At 45.8% G+C, this 17,225-nt stretch overlaps 2 long non-coding RNA genes across 3 annotated transcripts in view; one reads left to right on the top strand and one right to left on the bottom strand.

Annotated features, from left to right (window-relative positions):
- Positions 1-17,225, bottom strand: part of LOC311609981 — a 530,187-nt gene that overhangs the window by 82,694 nt on the left and 430,268 nt on the right. The gene's annotated exons all lie outside the window — the stretch shown is intronic.
- On the top strand, positions 2,430-11,862 carry LOC311609983. Of its 2 annotated transcripts, none has more exons than XR_014792880.1 (4): positions 2,430-2,604; positions 10,258-10,389; positions 10,553-10,704; positions 11,449-11,862. It is a non-coding gene; the product is annotated as an uncharacterized lncRNA (long non-coding RNA). The 2 variants fall into 2 exon arrangements; XR_014792881.1 differs by having other exon boundaries at positions 2,458-2,604; positions 10,587-10,704.

Here is a 17,225-nt window from a genome sequence, read left to right as displayed (position 1 = left end):
CCTATTCATAGCTGTGCACTCATCATCACAATTAATTTTAGAACAGATTCATTCACTGCAAGAGAAACCCAGGGCCCATCATTAGTTCTCCACTTCCCACCTCCCAGGCTTTGGCAAGCACTAATGGATTTGGTCTTTATAGACTTGCCTATTTTGGACATTTAGAAAAAAATCTATTTTATTGATTTTGTATAGAGAGGAAGGCAAAGAGAGAGGGATAGTTAGAAACATCGATAAGAGGGAAACATCAATCAGCTGCCTCCTGCATAGCCCCCACTGGGGATGTGCCTGCAACCAAGGTACATGCCCTAGACCAGAATTGAACCCCGGACCCTTGAGTCTGCAGGCCGATGCTCTATCTACTGAGCCATACCGGTTATGGCTATTTTGGATATTTTATATAAATGGAGTCGTAGCACATGTTGCATTGGCACCTGTTTTCTTTCACTTAGCATAATGTCTTCAAGGTTTATTTATGTGGTATGTATGATTGCGTCATTTAGAAGTATATTTCATTGATTTTTCTGGAGAGAGAGGAAGAGAAAGGGAGAGAAAGTGAGAAACATTGATATGAGAGAGAAACACCCATTGGCTGCCTCCTGCATGCTCCCTACTGAGGATTGAACCTGCAACTGCCCTGATTGGGAATTGAACCAGCAACCTTTAGGTGCATGGATGATGCCCACACTGGTCAGGGCATTTCATTCTTTTTATTTTTAGAAATAATATATTTTTATTGATTTAAGAGAGAAAAGGAGAGGGAGAGAGAAATAGAAACATCAATGATGAAAGAGACTCATTGATCAACTGCCTCCTACATAGCCCCTATTGAGGATCGAACCTGCAACCTGGGCATGTGCCCTGACCTGGAATTGAACTGTGACCTCCTGGTTCATAGGTTGATGTTCAACCACTGAGCCCAGCTATCTGGGATAGGTCTTCTTTAATGTCTTTCAACCATGTACTGTAGTTTGTGGAGTATATTTTTAAATTTCTTTTGCTAAATCCATTTCTAAGTATTTTATTCTTTGTTCACTATGGTAAACAAATGGCCCATGGATTCGCACCAGAGTGAGGTGGCTTTTACAGAGCACCTGCTGTCTGTAGAGCATCCACACCAGCTCAAAGCCCTGAGAGAAAGGGATTGTGACCTACATTTTGAAAGTGAGGAAACTGAGGCTCAGAGGAAGAGAAGCATTTCATAACAAGTAGATGAGGGGTCTAGGCCTTTATGGTCCAGAAAATGAGCTGTGTTTCCAGTGTTACTTGAATTTTGAGCCATTGTAGGGAAGCCTTTTGGAGGAGATAAATATGGTCAAGGGTGAATGTGTCAGGGAAACTTACTCTGAAAATGTCCCTGAGGCTGGTGGTTTTATTCATTTAGTTATTAAAAAATGTTTCTAGGTTAATACTCACCCAGGGATATTTTTGCATTGATTTTTAGAGAGAGTGGAAGGGAGGGGGAGAGACAGAGAGAGAAACATTGATGTGAGAGTCACATGGGTTGGTTGCCTCCCACACATGTCCTACCAGGGCTGGGTATCAAGCCCAGAATGGAGATATGTGCTTTCGTCCAGATTGAACCTGAGACCCTTCAGTCCTCAGGCCCACATTCTATCCACTGAGTAAAACCAGGTTGGGCAGCTGGGTGGTTTTAACTCACCCTGTGCCCTTGAGGAGTTCCCTGAGCCTCAGTTTCCTCCTAAATGGAGAATTGCATGGCTGTCTTCTCACACTTCTCTGAGACTCTAACAGGCGAACTTGTTGGGCTCTCAATCTGGGGTCTACAGTCAGGAAATCAAATGGCTTTTGCTCTTTTTTAAATTTATTTTTTTATTCATTTTAGTATTTAAAAATACTTTTTATTGATTTCAGAGAGGAAGGGAGAGGAAGAGTGAGAGAAACATGAACGATGAGAGAGAATCACTGATTGGTTGCCTCCTGCAAGCTTCCTAGTGGGGATCAAGCCTGCAACCAGGGCATATGTCCTGATTGGGATTCGAACTGTGATCTCCTGGTTCACAGGTCAATGTTCAACCACTGAGCCATGCCAGCGGGGCCATTTTAGTATTTTTTTTTAATTAAAAATTTTTTAATGTTGACATTATTGCAGGAGACCCCCTTCCCTCTTTGCCCACCTCCACCTCCTGCTTCCTTGGCCTTTACTAATGTATAGTCCATATCCATGGGGTTGAATACCCTGTGATGCAGAGGTCCTTTTTATCTTTCCCTCTCCCTTTTGCCTGGTCATGAAACACTAAAACAGAGGAATTTTACAAACATCTATGCCTCATTTTTAATGCATTTTAAGCTTCTGAGACACATGGACATTAAGCCTTGAGTCAACATCTTGTGATTTCAACTGAGAGATAATCTTGAACTTCATGCTCTCCGGCTTAGAAACTCACATGCACTGCCTTGAGGAGGTTGATTCTTATCTGGTTGCAGGGGGTGGTGTGAGGGAAGCACGTTATATAAAAGTCAGCAGGGGCTGACATCCATCAGTCACAGGAAGGCCAGCAGCTATGGCTCTGCGTGCTGGGATCCTTCTTATCTTTGCTGGTACCTGTGCAATTCTACAAGGGGGCAATCCTGAAAGTGGAGGTAAGGGAGGGGAGAGAGGCTTAGACTGAGGTGGAAGAAAGTGCACCAGAAATGGGTTGGATGATAAAATTAATAATAATATATACCTATAAAAGGGTAATACAGTAATTAGACCAGGAGTCCTTCCAGAGATCTTCTGTGTTTTTTTATTTAAATAAATAAATCTTTATTGTTCAGAATATTACAGGTGTCCCCATAGCTCCCCTCCATCTGATTCCCCACCTTACCCCATACCCTTACCCCCTGCCACTGTCTTCATCCATAGGTATAAGATATTTGTCCAATCTCTTCCTGTACCCCTCAGACCATTTCCCTCTGAGAATTGTCAGTCCACTCCCTTTCTATGTCCCTGATTCTATTATATTCATCAATCCATGCTGTTCATCATATTTTTTTATTCACTTGATTTTTAGATACACTTGTTGGTAGGTATGTATTTGATGTCATTTTGTTGTTCATAATTTTTATCTTTACCTTTTATTCTTCTTCCTCTTCTTAAAGAATACTCTTCAGCATTTCATGTAATCCTGGTTTGGTGGTGATGAACTCCTTTAGCTTTTTCTTGTCTGCGAAGCTCTTTATCTGACCTTCAATTCTGAATGATAGCTTTGCTGGGTAGAGTAATCTTGGTTGTAGGTACTTGCTGTTCATCACTTGGAATATTTCTTGCCACTCCCTTCTGGCCTGTGTAGTTTCTGTTGAGCAATCAGCTGACATTTGTAGGGGTTCTCCCTTGCAAGTAACTAACTGTTATTCTCTTGCTGCTTTCAAGATTCTTTGTCTTTTGCCCTTGGCATTTTAATTATGATGTGTCTTAGTGTGGTCCTCTTTGGATTTCTTTTGTTTGGGGTTCTGTGCACTTCCTGGACTTTTGTTTATTTCTTTCACCAGGTAGGGAAAGTTTTCTGTCATTATTTCTTCTAATAGGTTTTCAAAATTTTGTTCTCTCTTTTCTGGAACCCCCATAATTCTGATGTTGGTATGCTTAAAGTTGTCCCAGAGGCTCCTTACACTTTCTTCATATTTTTGGATTCTTTTTTCTTTTTGTTTTTCTGGTTGGGTATTTTTTTGTTTCCTCATATTTCAGATTTTTGGTTCGATTCTTGAGGTACGTTGATCTACAGTTGAGTTTCTGTATATTCTTTATTTCAGACAGTGATGCTTAATTTCTGATTGGTCCCCCCCCCTTTTTTTTTGCATTCTCATTCAGGTCCTTGAAAGTCTCACTAAGCTCCTTAGAGGTCTCATCAAGTTTCTCTGAAGTTTAAAAAAGATTCTTGAGTAACCTAATAAATGTGGTTTTGAACTCTATGTCCAGTAGTTTGCTTTCCTCCATTTCTTTCATTCGTGACTTTCTTTGTCTCCACATTTTGGCTGCTTCCCTGTGTTGATGGAGTGGCTTTGTGTGGTAAGTGTCCCACAGAGACCAGTAGTTCAGCCTCCCCAATCTCCTGAGATAGACACTCTTGGTACAATCCTTGATGGGCTGAGTGCAAAGTCTTGGTTTAATTAAGCCTTAATTGCTATTGGTACACTGGGAGGAATTGACCTCCAGGCTAATTGGCTGTGAGGACCCACTGTGTCTATAATGGAAGAACTGCTGAGTTGGAGACACACTTATGGGGTAGGACTTATATCAGTGGGCCTTTGGTGCTCATTGAGTCTACCTCTTGAATGTGTCACTTAGGATATGAGGAGTTGAAATCTGGTGTCTCATGCTGACCACCTGGTACACTGGCTTCTGGATCTCCAGTGGGGTGCAGGTCAGCTATTGTCTGAGGCCACCCAGCAGGAGCTATAGTGATAACTACAGTTTTCTCCTCTTTGCTTGGGGTTTGGAGGTTTTGGAGCTGTCTGATCAGGGCTGTAGTTTGCTAGGTTAAGGTGTGATAGGGAAGGCCATTCATATACAAAATCCTCTGCTTGGTGCTTGGGAGGGTTTGTAGATTGTGTGGGGCAGGGTTTCAGGGTATCACTGGGCTAAGGCATGACAAACAGTGATGGCTGCCAGTCAGCCATCTCTGCATCTCCAACCGTGTCCCCATGTCGCACGCCCCAGCACTGTAAACAATTATTCCTGCATGCAGCTCTGCAAACAAGGCCCCCTCACTTTCCAACACGATGGCAGACAGTCCAGCTTCTCCCCAAAAGAGTCTCCCCTGTGTCTACCCAGAAACTGGATTTCAGAGTAATCGGGTGTTTGTCTCCCTTCAGGTTGAAAAAAGCAACGCCCACCACCTGCCTGGTTTGTGCACCTTCAGACCTCATCTTTTCAGTGCTTGTGCACGACTCAATGCTCTTTTCTCTTTCCTTCTAGTTGAAGAACTTCCATTCAGCCAGCTTTCCTGTGGTTGTGGGTGACAGACATTTTGTCTTTTAGTTCTAGTTTTGAAATTGTTGTGAGAGGCAGCAGTTTAGGTGTTTACCTATGCCATCATCTTGGTTCTCTCCAGAGAACTTCTGGACATCCTCCCAGACAAACCGAGGGCTTGGCTGACCTGCAAACAACCCCTAAATGGCCCTTGGCCCGGCTGGCCATGCCCCCTCGTGGGGGCATGGCAGGCCTGATGGGGGTGTGGCCAGCCTACAAACTGCCCCAGGCCCCTCACCCAGGCTGGCCCTGTCCCCCGGGGAACCCCCACCCTGTTCTGGTACACCCTTCATGGCAGACCAGCTGGCTCCCAACTGTGCACCAGGCCTCTATCTATATTAATAAAAGGGTAATAATATAATTAAATTGGGAGACCTTCCAGGAGATTTTCCTGGATGTCCTTCTGAACAAAGACACAGTGGCAGGGACGAGGCAGAGGCTATTAGCGGTGATCATTCCAAGAGGTGAGGGCAGTAGGGGGTGATCAAGCCAACAAGGGGGAAAGATTGGGGCAAGCAGGTCAGCAGGCAGAGGGGTTAGGGGCAATTAGGCAGGCAGGCAGGTGAGCGGTTAGGATCCAGTGGTCCTGGATTACTAGAGGGATTGGGCTTAAACATCCCCCAAGGGATCCCAGATTGGTGAGGTTTCAGGCCAGGCTGAGGAACACCCCTGTGCATTAAATTTTGTGTACTGGACCACTAGTATTAATAATAATCCTATATAATAAAAACCCACAGACCATAATGGCAGAAGAACCAGAATGACTGCTCAATTGGTCACTATGAGTCGACTGACCACATCTCAATCCCTTTCTCCCACCAGTAGGCTCTGATCATCAATGGCAAAGGGGGACAGAGCCGGGGTGCATGGTGGGAGATGCGGGTAGCACCAGGCCAAGCACCCACCCTGCCAGTCACCCCACACACAGGGGGTGTTGGGCAGCTGGGGTGGGGCTGGCAAGAGGGCGGGAACAGCCAATCTCTGGGTTCCTCCCTGGCCGTCAGGCTTCCATTGCTGGATGGTGAATGGGGGACTGAGGTGGGGGGGGGGGCGGGCAGGACCAGCTGCTGGCAGCCGGGGAAGATGGCCCTGATCACAGGCTAGGCTTGGGGACTGTACCTACGTATGATTTGGTGCATCTTCCCTTCAGTAAATAATAATAATGTTCTTGAGTGTGCCTCAAGGGCCAAACACTGTTTTTAAAATCCTCACCGAGGATGTGTTTTTATTGATGTGTTTGTGTGTGTGTGTGTGTGTGTGTGTGTGTGTGTGAGAGAGAGAGAGAGAGAGAGAGAGAGAGAGAGAGAGAGAGAGAGAGAGAGAGAAACATTGATGTGAGAGAGAAACATTGATTAGTTGCCTTCTGTATGGGCCCCAACTGAGGATTGAACCCACTACCTGCATATGTGCCATAACTGGGAATCGAGCCCTTGACCCTTTGGTGTATGGAACAATGCTCCAAGTAACTGAGCCACATTGCCCAGGGTGGCCAAACTCTATTAAAAACTTGTTGTTTTTAAACAAGTCTCTGAAGTATAAGCCCAGTCAGTCTGACTCAAAAGCTCATAGTGCTAATAACTATCGATTCCCACAATAGCTGACTCATTCCTAAATTTGCTTTCCAGTATTCCAGACATAGGCCCCTACACACAGGTTTCATATATTGTTCACAGTGAGTTTTTGATGTAAATAGGGGTACATGTACGGAATAACAGGGGAGCCATATTGTCAGGGCTAATGCATGATTAATGTATGATTTGAGTCCCATTTGGCCATTTAACCCTTAGCTGTCAGTATGATTGCAATGAGAAAGTTTAAGATTCTTACTAATCTGGTATGTCTTGTAGCTTTCTCATGTACCTGTTTCTATTAAAATGGCCTTCAAAATGTGAAGAAAATACAGTGTTGTTAATTATAGTCACTATGCTGTAGAGTAGATCCACGGAGCTCACACTTGGTGTTCTTACCACATACAAAATTTATAATGTTTTAATGTGAAAAAAGTTAGAGCTGCAGAGCATTTCTGCCATAAAATGGACTCAAACCATCCTCATCCATCTCTCTTCTCCTCCTTCCATCTCCTCTACCCTGTATTTTTTCCAGCTCAGTTGTAGCCTGGGACACTCTCTCCTCCAATTATCTCAGACTAGTGGCCTGGTACACAAATTCATGCACATTGAAAAGAAATTAATTAGAAGAAATATTTTTATATTGCTATTCGCCCTTTCTCTATAATGGAAGCATTAACCAAATCCACAATTGACAACGACTGTGATTTAGTGAGTGAAGCCAGCAAGAGCTTTATATGTATCACACATGCATGAGTCAACTTAGCTTTTTATGTATGTAGAATAAACTTGCTTAACTAGACCTGCTTTCTGATTTATCTAAACATGTTTTCAGCCCAATGAAGCACCCCAACTTTTCTTTTAGGTAATTGTCAGAAACACAGCAGTAAATATCAACATGAAGCAGATTATTATTGTAGATCACGCAGGGAGAACAAGGGTAAAATATTTAACTGCAGCAGTGTTTGACTATATTCTGCACAATGAGAAAGCCTGAAGTCATTTTCAAGGTCCACCATTTTTTATTTCTTTTCAGTAGGTCAAGTTTTTAAGCTCTCTAAATCTCCGTTTCTCTGCTAACGAAAGAAAATAGAATTCTACCGAGTCTAATATCTACGTACTCCAGGACTTCTGTGAGGATCCAATGAGATGAGGCACAGGAAAACGCTTCACAGACATTTGGTTACAGTATAGTGTTTCCACCTGGCTATAAAGCAAGTCATGTTTCTGGGCTGAAGAGACTGCAAGGAGGCTAATCGTCACTAGGGCAAGAAAGCCAGGCCTTGCTATATGATGTCATTACCTGGTGCCCACAGCGACCGTTTCTGGGCTGGTCTGGGCTTGGGCTGCGTTTTGTGCCATGGGGTCTTGGCAACATTAGCTGCGATTTGATGGGCTCTCTCTACGGGGTGGTGCCAGGGCCTGTGTTCCACTTGGGAGAATCTTCTGAGTGTTGCTTTGTGGGTGCCAAGTCCATGGTGCCATTCTCTGTGTGTCACACAACTCCTTCATTGAGCATCTGCCACCTGGTGGTTCGTGCGTGTCATAGCGACCTGTTGGATGGATGGAAGGACACTTAGAATATTAGCTGTATATATCCTATATATTAAAAGGGTAATATGCAAATTTTGACCCGATTGGTGGAATAACCAGAACGACTGCTCGACCAATCATTATGAGGCGCACTAACCACCTCTAGATCCCTTTACCTGGCTGACACGCTCCAATTGCCAGATGGCAAAAGGGAAACTGGAGTGATTGGCTGTAAGGTGCAGGGCCAGCTGTGGGCAGCCAGGGAAGATGGCCCTGATTACAGGCCAAACCTAGGGACCATACACACACTAGTGGCATGGCACACAAAATTCGTGCATGGCTGGGGGGTCCCTCATCCCCGCCTGCACCCTCTCACAATCTGGGACCACTCAGGGGATGTCTAACTGCTGAAGATCATCCCTAAACCAGCAGTTGGACATCCCTCTCACATTCTGGAACCACTGGCTCCTAACCGCTCCTCTGCCTGCCTGCCAAATAGCCCCTAACCACTCACCTGCCTGCCTGATCACCCCTAACTACTCTGCCTGCCTACCTGATTGCTCCTAACCACTTTGCCTATCTGCCTGATACCCATAATGGCTCTCCTGCCTTCCTGATCGCCCCTAACTGCTTGTCTGTCGGCCTGATTGCCCACAATTGCCTCTGCCTGCCGACCTGATTATCCTTAACCACTTGTTTACCTGCCTGATCACCCCTAACTGCTTGCCTGCCTTCCTGATCGATCCTAACCACTCTGCTTGCCTGATCATTCCTAATCACTCATCTGCCTTCCTTATAACCCTAACCACTTACCTCCCTGCCTGATTGCCCCTAACCAGTCTGCCTGCCTTCCTGATTGATTGCCCCTAACCACCCATGCTTTGCCCCCTGCTGCAGCGGCTTCGTCTAGAAGGATGTCAGGAATGACATCTGGAATGTTGTTCAGCTGTCCTGTCTAATTAGCATGATACACTTTTATAAGAAATGTTGGAAAATAATGAAAAGAAAAGTAATAATCAAATCAAACCAACTAATGTTAGGTGGCAACTGCTATCAGCATTCTTCAAAGGTATTTTACATGCATGGGCTAAGACTGCCCTCTCGGTAATGGGAGGGGGACGTGCACCTCTCCCCTCTCTCTCCCCCTAGGTGTTTAGTCATTAAGGTCAAGCCACTGTTAGATAGTGGGGCTGGAGTCTCAGGATCAGGCCTCATTCCAAGGGGTGGTGTTCTACTCAGGGAGCCTGTTCAAGAAGCACAGGCAGGACTGAGTGGGGACAGAGGTTATTCAAACAGAAAGAAATAGGCACATGAGTTGCAGAGAGGTGAGCTTTGCCACCAGTAAGTTCAGTGATGCAGTTGAGAGAATTCATTCAAGCCAAAGATGCCTTTGCCACGAAGCCCTCTCTTGTTTCCATAGTTTTCCTCCTCAACCTATTCAAGTGCCAAAGTTGGTGCACGCTGTAACTCAAAGTTGGTGCACACTGAAACCCCATGAATGTGGATTGTAATTAGGCTTCTGAATGATGTGAGGCAGACTATTAACGATAATAAAGAGACATCGCCTGGGTTCATAAATATGACATGGACTTAGATTTTTGATGTTGAATCGGGTGAAGCCGCAGCTCCAGACACAACAAGTCAGCAGGGTATAAAGAATTATGATCCTAGCCCTGGCCGGGTGCCTCCGTTGGTTGGAGGGTCATCAAAAGGTTGTGGGTTCGATTTGGTCTCAGGGCACATACTTATAGGTTGCCGGTTTGATCCCCTATCTGGACCGGTATGGGAGGCAACTGAGGGATGTTTCTCTCTGTGTCTCCCTTCATCTCTTCTTGTCTGTCTAAAAATCAATAAAAACATATCATTGGGTAAGGATTAAAAGAAATTATAATCCAAAATCAGGCTGCTTTGTGGTCTGGCAAACTTATCTATCTCCTGGAACTCTAAAGCCCACAAGAAATAAATGTCTCTGAGTAAATAATGTCATTGGACGTTACAACTGTCACAGGACAGGCACCAGGCCATATGGATCTGGAAAACTCTAGTGCTTAGCAGGGGGCTCTGGCCACGCATTCCCTTTATTGGGGTGGACTGGCTTGAACAGAAACATAACCAGAATCATAGCAGAGCAAATGGTGCCTAGGAGTTGTGAGGAGAATAATGTCTGCTTCCTTTTTTCAGTGGAACCCTGTGCTTTCCCGTTTACCTATGATGGCATCAAATATTTTGATTGCACGCTCGCTAACGCTGGAGATTATTGGTGTTCTCTAGACTCAGAATATAAAGGGAAATGGAAATATTGCACAGAGGATGGTAAGCATGTGAGGAGCGGGTGGGGGAATGTCCATAATTGACTCCTATTTGGAATCCTCTCCCCACCCAGCCCCCGGTGTTCCATTCACGTCCCCTTTCTCTTGCTAAGACGAACACAATTTCACCACAGCTAATTTCCACACCCTTTGCTTCTACTTTTCAGACCGAGCCAAATGTGTCTTTCCCTTTCTCTATAGAGGAAATACGTATTCGGAATGCATAAACCATGACGGTTCCGAGGAACTATGGTGCTCACTCACTGAAGACTACGATACAGATGGAGCTTTGAAGCTCTGCAAGAAGTTCTAGCACAGGGTAAGAGAGCCTGGGGAGGAGGAGAAAAGACAGGGATGAGTATGGAAGGACAGAGCTGGATATAGAAATGGAGTCAGGTGATATGGAGAGGACGGAGGAGATGTGGAGGGGTCTGGTGGGGAGGAAGGGGACAGGAGGAGGGGTGAGGAGCAGTGGTTTAGACAGGAAAGAAAATAGAGGAAAAATAAAAAGAGTAAAAAACAAAGAGAGAATGCAAAAAACGGAGAGAGGAGAATTAGAAAAGGAAGAAAAAACAGAGATTGCAGATAACACATGGAAGGAAGGATTGGGGAGGATTAGGGGTAAGAGAAAGTAGAAGGAGAGAAGGTGGGAAGGGAAGAGAGAGTACAATGCACAGTCTTTTTTTTTTAAATATGTTTTTATTGATTTTAGAGAGGAAGGGAGAGGGAGAGAGAGATAGAAACATCAATGATGAGAGAGGATCATTGGTTAGCTGCCTCCTGCACGATTCACAATGAAGATTGAGCGCACAACCTGGGCATGTGTCCTTGACCTGAATTGAACCTGGGACCCTTCAGTCCACAGGCTGATGCTATCAACTGAGCCAAACCAGGTAGCTCCAATGCACAGTCTTTTGAGGGAGTGTGAGAGAGCCGGAGTAGGAAGTTGTGCTGGGAGAGAACAGGAAGAAGTGGAGAAAAGAAACACTCCAGGGTGCTGATTGGAAGAAATACATAGAACTCATTCATATTGACATCAAGACCGTGTTTTATGTCTTTTGAGGGACCCTACCAACAGCCATGGATCCAGTCAAGACTTTGAAACAGAAGGGCAGAAAGCCAAGACATCTCAAGCATGGAAGGCATTCTCTGAGTGACAGAGGTGACATCCTTTCCCTGCAACTCAAGACCCCTTGCCCAGCAATAAAATGATTTCTCTGCAGGCACGACTTTGTTATCCTTTCCTGAAAGAAACCATCTTTTAGGTGGGAGGTGGTCTGCATGACCAGCTGGATCTCACAGGATCTTCACATCTGGCCCTCCCCTCCTCCAGACCCTGAAGCATCAGCACACATCATAGCTGTCTTTTCTGTGGCCTTGATTGAATGGCAAAGGTGTGGAGAGGCCAGAGAGGGCTGATGCCTGCCACAGACGGTTTGTCTTTCCTGACTTCACTAAAATGTTATTTCTTTCTGGAGATATTCCCTGACTCCTTAAACAGAAGGATCTCTGGTCATGTTCTCTCAGCCTTTCACTCTCTATTTGCAATTAAACTGCCCATTCCCCCAGGGGGAGGAGGAACAGTGGAATCTAATCATTCAGAAGACAAGATGGTCTGTGTTGTTTGTCCAGGCGTGGGTCTGAAGTGCAGAACCTGACACATACTTGGCCCTCAGACACTTTTTAAAAGGCATATATATTGTAGAAAAAGTCTTTCAGTAAATAGTTGGGTGCCAATGAAACACAAATTCACAGGTGCTAGAAATAAAGGGCCTGGAAGCCGGAGCCTAACCTGTGTTCTGGGGCCTGAGCAGCCCAGGGAGAGATGTACCAGTGGCTGTGGGAGCTTTAAGTCACTAGTGAGGTCACGGTTCATGGCCCATCTAATGCTGGGGTTAGTAATTGAGATTATAACTTAAAACTGAGTCATTATAAGGCAATCCAGTTAAGGAAAATGAGCCACGTGGGGCTGCGTGGGCTCCGTGGGAACTGAAAGTCACGGTGACAGAAAGGAGCTGAGGGGCTGCTGTCCACTCACTGGGAGGTCAGAGGAAAAGGGGGCCTCGGAGACAGGTTCAGGGGGAGACCTGGGATGAGCTGCTGCCTCCAATTGCTCCCCTTCTTGCAAGTCTTGTGGGGACCCTCGGAGTTTAGCAGATGTATGCCTGAGAGGGAAAAGGCTCCTCATCAGATGTTTGCTTTATTAACTTATGTAGTTACATCCGAACAGACTCACAGCACCGGGGGATTATAATCTATCACAGTCATGGTTTGTTCTCATGTTCAAATTGTCCCCAGTTTGACCTGTGGGAGCTCCTGTGAGCTGGTTGCTGAGTCCTTTCAACCTGTCCCCATCATTCTTTTTTTTTTTCTTTCTAATATATTTTATTGATTTTTTTTTTTTACAGAGAGGAAGGGAGAGGGAGAGTCAGAAACATCGATGAGAGAGAAACATCAATCAGCTGCCTCCTGCACTCCTCCCACTGGGATGTGCCCACAATCAAGGTACATGCCCTTGACTGGAATCGAACCTGGGACCTTTCAGTCTGCAGGCCTATGCTCTATCCACTGAGCCAAACTGGGCAGGGTCCCATCATTCTTTGAGCTTTTTTTTTTTTTTTTCTTCCTGTCACAACAAGACCTGCCAGGCTTGCCTTGTCTTTTCACAGTGCCCGTCCTATAATTAGCCTCTACGCCAGGAAGCCCTGGGACATTTCCCTGGAGGTTCACATTTATTTTTTTTATTTTTGTTAATCCTCACCCAAGGATATTTTTTCCCCCACACTGATTTTTGAGAGTGGAAGAGAGAGGAAGACACACACACACACACACACAGACATCGATGTGAGAGAGATATAAGTTTGCTGCCTCCTGCACCCTCCCTGACCTGGGCTGGGAGGCAACCGAGATACGTGCCCTTGGCTGGAATGGGATCCTTCAGTCAGAGGGCCTGTGCGCAAGCCGGCTCGGGCTGGAGGATGACACCGTTTGGGACTATTGGCAGCGGTTGTTGCTGTTGGGTTCTTGTTGCACCAGGGTTTCTCAGTGGACAGAAGTAGGAAATATGGATATATTCTCACACACACGTACATCTATATTTATTCCACATCTACCTCTAGATCTTGGAAATCCTGAGGCTACTCTATCTCCAATCCAACCCCTCACTATAGGGACATTCTAGTTTCCTCCCTTTGCATAATTGCAGTCCGTGAGTGAGAACTCTGGCTCTCAGTGTCCCTGATACACTTACCTCTGTGCTCAATTCCCCTGGAAGCAGCCAGTCTGTTACAGCAGCCCCTGCCCACACCCCTAGGTGGATGCCGCTCACCCCACCCTATTCTGAGCCCTGCACCCCCTCTCCCTCTCTCCTCCGGACACCTGCTTGCTTCTGTTCAGGAAGGGCAAGGAGAGGGCGACAAGGTGAGAGCTTAATGTGTTTCAAATAGACCTTTGTTTTGCTCTTCCAATTGCTACTCCTAGCTGTGCTTTCTTTCCTTTCCTCTTTCTTCTTAAAAAAGATTCTGTGTAACTTGTGTTCTTTGGTTGAACTGGACAGAGCTTTAAAATCTTTTCAGCCCCAGATGGTTTTGCTCAGTGGACAGAGCGTTGGCCTGTGGACTGAAGGGTCCTAGGTTTGATTCTGATCAAGGGCACCTGCCCAGTGTGCAGGGGTGGTATGAGGCGTGCAGGAGGGAGCTGATCAATGATTCTCTCTCATCATTGATGTTTCTATCTCTCTCATCTCCCTTCTTCTCTGAAATCAATAAAAATGTATTTAAAAATAAATAAATAAGTAAATGAATAAAATGTTTTCGGCCCAGCACTCACTAAAACAGGAGTCAGAGGAAGAGAAGTGAAAGGAGGAGATGGAGGAAGGACGCAAAGGGCAGGGAATTCAGGCAGATGGAAAGCAAGAGGGCAAAAAATGACCTCATCTGCTGCCCATGTTTTTCCTGAAGTTTGAGCTTTGAAGGCCATGTTTACGCTTGAGAAATGGATTTCAACACCAGGCAGGGCTGGCTGGGACAAGGCAGAGGCGGGAGACAGGTGGGAGCGTCTGCCTGAACTGGCCTTGCTGGTTTCCCTTCTCCCGGGTTTGTGTTTTTAAGGACGGGTTCCTTTCATTTTAATTACGTACGAAACACATGGAAACCTCCTCGCCGTGGAACAAACATGCAAGCCATCCACAGAGAGCAAAAAGCCGCTGTGAGAAACGGGCAGTCAGCCAGCGGCTGAGGGGGAATTTGAGCGCAGTTTGGAAATGCTTTGCACAAGGACAGGCAGTTTTCTTCCGAGGAATTCATCGTGGGAGATGGGTTCACATGGCTGACACAAGGTCTGAATTAAATGATCTGAATGCCAGCCGAAACCGGTTTGGCTCAATGGACAGAGCGTCGGCCTGCGGACTGAAAGGTCCCGGGTTCGATTCTGGTCAAGGGCATGTACCATTGTTGTGGGCACATCCCCAGTAGGGGGTGTGCAAGAGCCAGCTGATCAATGATTCTCTCTCATTGATGTTTCTGACTCTCTATCCCTCTTCCTTCCTCTCTGTAAAAAATCAATAAAAGATATTTAAAAAAAATAAAAATAAATGATCTGAATGCCAGTAGCATTGGTAATGGCAAAAAACTAGGAATATCCCAGAGGTTTATTAAGAGGGGACTGGGTAAGACAGTCAGATGCTTTATGGACATTGAACACAACAAGACAAGGGTTTTATGTTAAGTGAAAGAAGTAAGATAGATATATATATAGAGAGACAAACGCCATATGATTTTCCTTATAGCTGGGATCAAAAGAACAAACACAAACAAAACAGGAATAGACTCATAAATACTGAGAACAGTCTGCTGGCTGCCAGCGGGGAGAGGGGTTTGGGGGCTAAGTGAAAAAAAAAAAAAAAGCAAAGGCATTAAGAAGTACAAACCGGACGAAACCGGTGTGGCTCAGTGGATAGAGTGTCGGTCTGCAGACTGAAGGGTCCCAGGTTCGATTCCGGTCGGGGCCATGTACCTTGGTTGCGGGCACATCCCCAGTGGGGGGTGTGCAAGAGGCAGCTGATCGATGATTCCCTCTCATCAATGTTTCTAACTCTCTATCCCTTCCTCTCTGTAAAAAAATCAATAATAATAATAATAATAATAATATTAATAAAAATATATATAAAAGAAGTACAAACCGGCAGTTATGAAATGGTCACAGGATGTAAAGTCCAGCATCGGGAATATGCAGTCAGTCATATCGTAATAACTGTGTATGGTGTCAGATGCGTACTAGACTTACCAGGATCACTTACATCTGAAATGAATATAATATTGAACGCCTACTATAATTGAAAAAAAAGAAAAACAAACTCTAAATGCAACACATGGAAAAAACAAAAAACCACCAGGCACATTTATAAAAAGAAAAACAAACTCAAAATGCAACACATGGAAAAAACAACAAATCTCTCATTTGGAGAGATTTTGATGTTGTTCATGAAAAAGAAAAAAAAAAAAAAAAAAAAAAAAAAAGCAAGATGCAGAATAGTGTGCCACCACTGATTAAAAAATGATCTCTGGCCGAAACCGGTTTGGCTCAGTGGATAGAGCGTCGCCCTGCGGACTGAAGGGTCCCGGGTTTGATTCCGGCCAAGGACATGTACCTTGGTTGCGTGCACATTCCCAGCGGGGGTGTGCAGGAGGCAGCTGAACGATGATTTTCTCTTATCGATGCTTTTAGCTCACTATCCCTCTCCCTTCCTCTCTGTAAAAAAATCAATAAAATATATGTAAAAAATGAAAAAAAAAATGATCTCTGTTTGAGTGTAGATATTTCAGGAAATACAAGGCAATAAATGCTCTTGCCTCTGGAAAGGAGTGGGGGTGGGAGGGGGCTTTTCCATCCTTCCTGTGTGATCTTAGACAATCCAGGGTCTTCTCTGAGCCTCAGTTTCCCTGTTTGGAAAGGGAAGGTGATTAGAGGAGGGACTGGAATTTTATTTCCCACACCCAGGAGACCTGCCCGGCCACAGAAACAAGAGCAGAAGTGACAAGGGTGCGTCCAGGTGCAAGCATTTGAGCGGATGTTCTCTGCTCTGTCGGCGTGACCACCAACCTTCCCAAGGGCAGGGCCGGATGGGGAGTGAGGACAATGTGGAGGAGGGCCCTCGGAGCCCGTGACAAATGTCAGCCAACGAGTGAGGAATATACCTTGTTTGTTTTGAATAGCTGGGTCTGGAGTTGTTTGTCACTGCAGCATCACTGGGGCCCCACCCCCTCACTTGCTCTGCAGCCGGCCTGCTTGCAGATCTGGTTCAGGCCTCCCACCAGCTGTATGTACCCCCTTCCCGCTTCCCAACCCTGTCAGGACAAGGTGCAGATGCTTCTGAGGCTCTGGAGGCCAGCCCTGCCCTTCAGCATCGAGCACACTGCTTCCGGCTTATCTTCAACGCTCGCCCCTGGTGACATTCCAGTGAGCACTGTACTCTGCTGCTTCTGCCCAGCCTCTCTGAGTTCCTTCGTCCTCCCTCTCTCTGCCTGGCTGACACCTGCTCAGCCCAGGGAGCCCTCTCCGGTGTGGATCAGGTGCCTCCTCTGGGGCTCCCCTGCCCCAGGGCTCCCCCATAACTGTCCTGATGCCGTCACATCATCTCTCTCTGACAACAAGTCTCTCTCTGCCCTTGGATTTCAGTCCCCGAGGGCAATGCCAGGGCTGTTTGTAGCTCTGGCTGGTCACGTCAGGGCCAAACACAGAGGACGGTGTCAGTAAACGTCTGGTGACTGAATAATAGAGGAGCTCGGATGCACAGCAGATGTCTCCGCCGCAGGGTTTTGCACCAGAGGCTGCAGCCTCCAC

Source organism: Pipistrellus hanaki (assembly GCF_964339955.1).
Source record: "Pipistrellus hanaki genome assembly, chromosome: 15".
Taxonomy (NCBI): domain Eukaryota; kingdom Metazoa; phylum Chordata; class Mammalia; order Chiroptera; family Vespertilionidae; genus Pipistrellus; species Pipistrellus hanaki.
The sequence above is the reverse complement of the archived record's forward strand: the minus strand, read 5'-3'. Positions and strand labels throughout refer to the sequence as shown.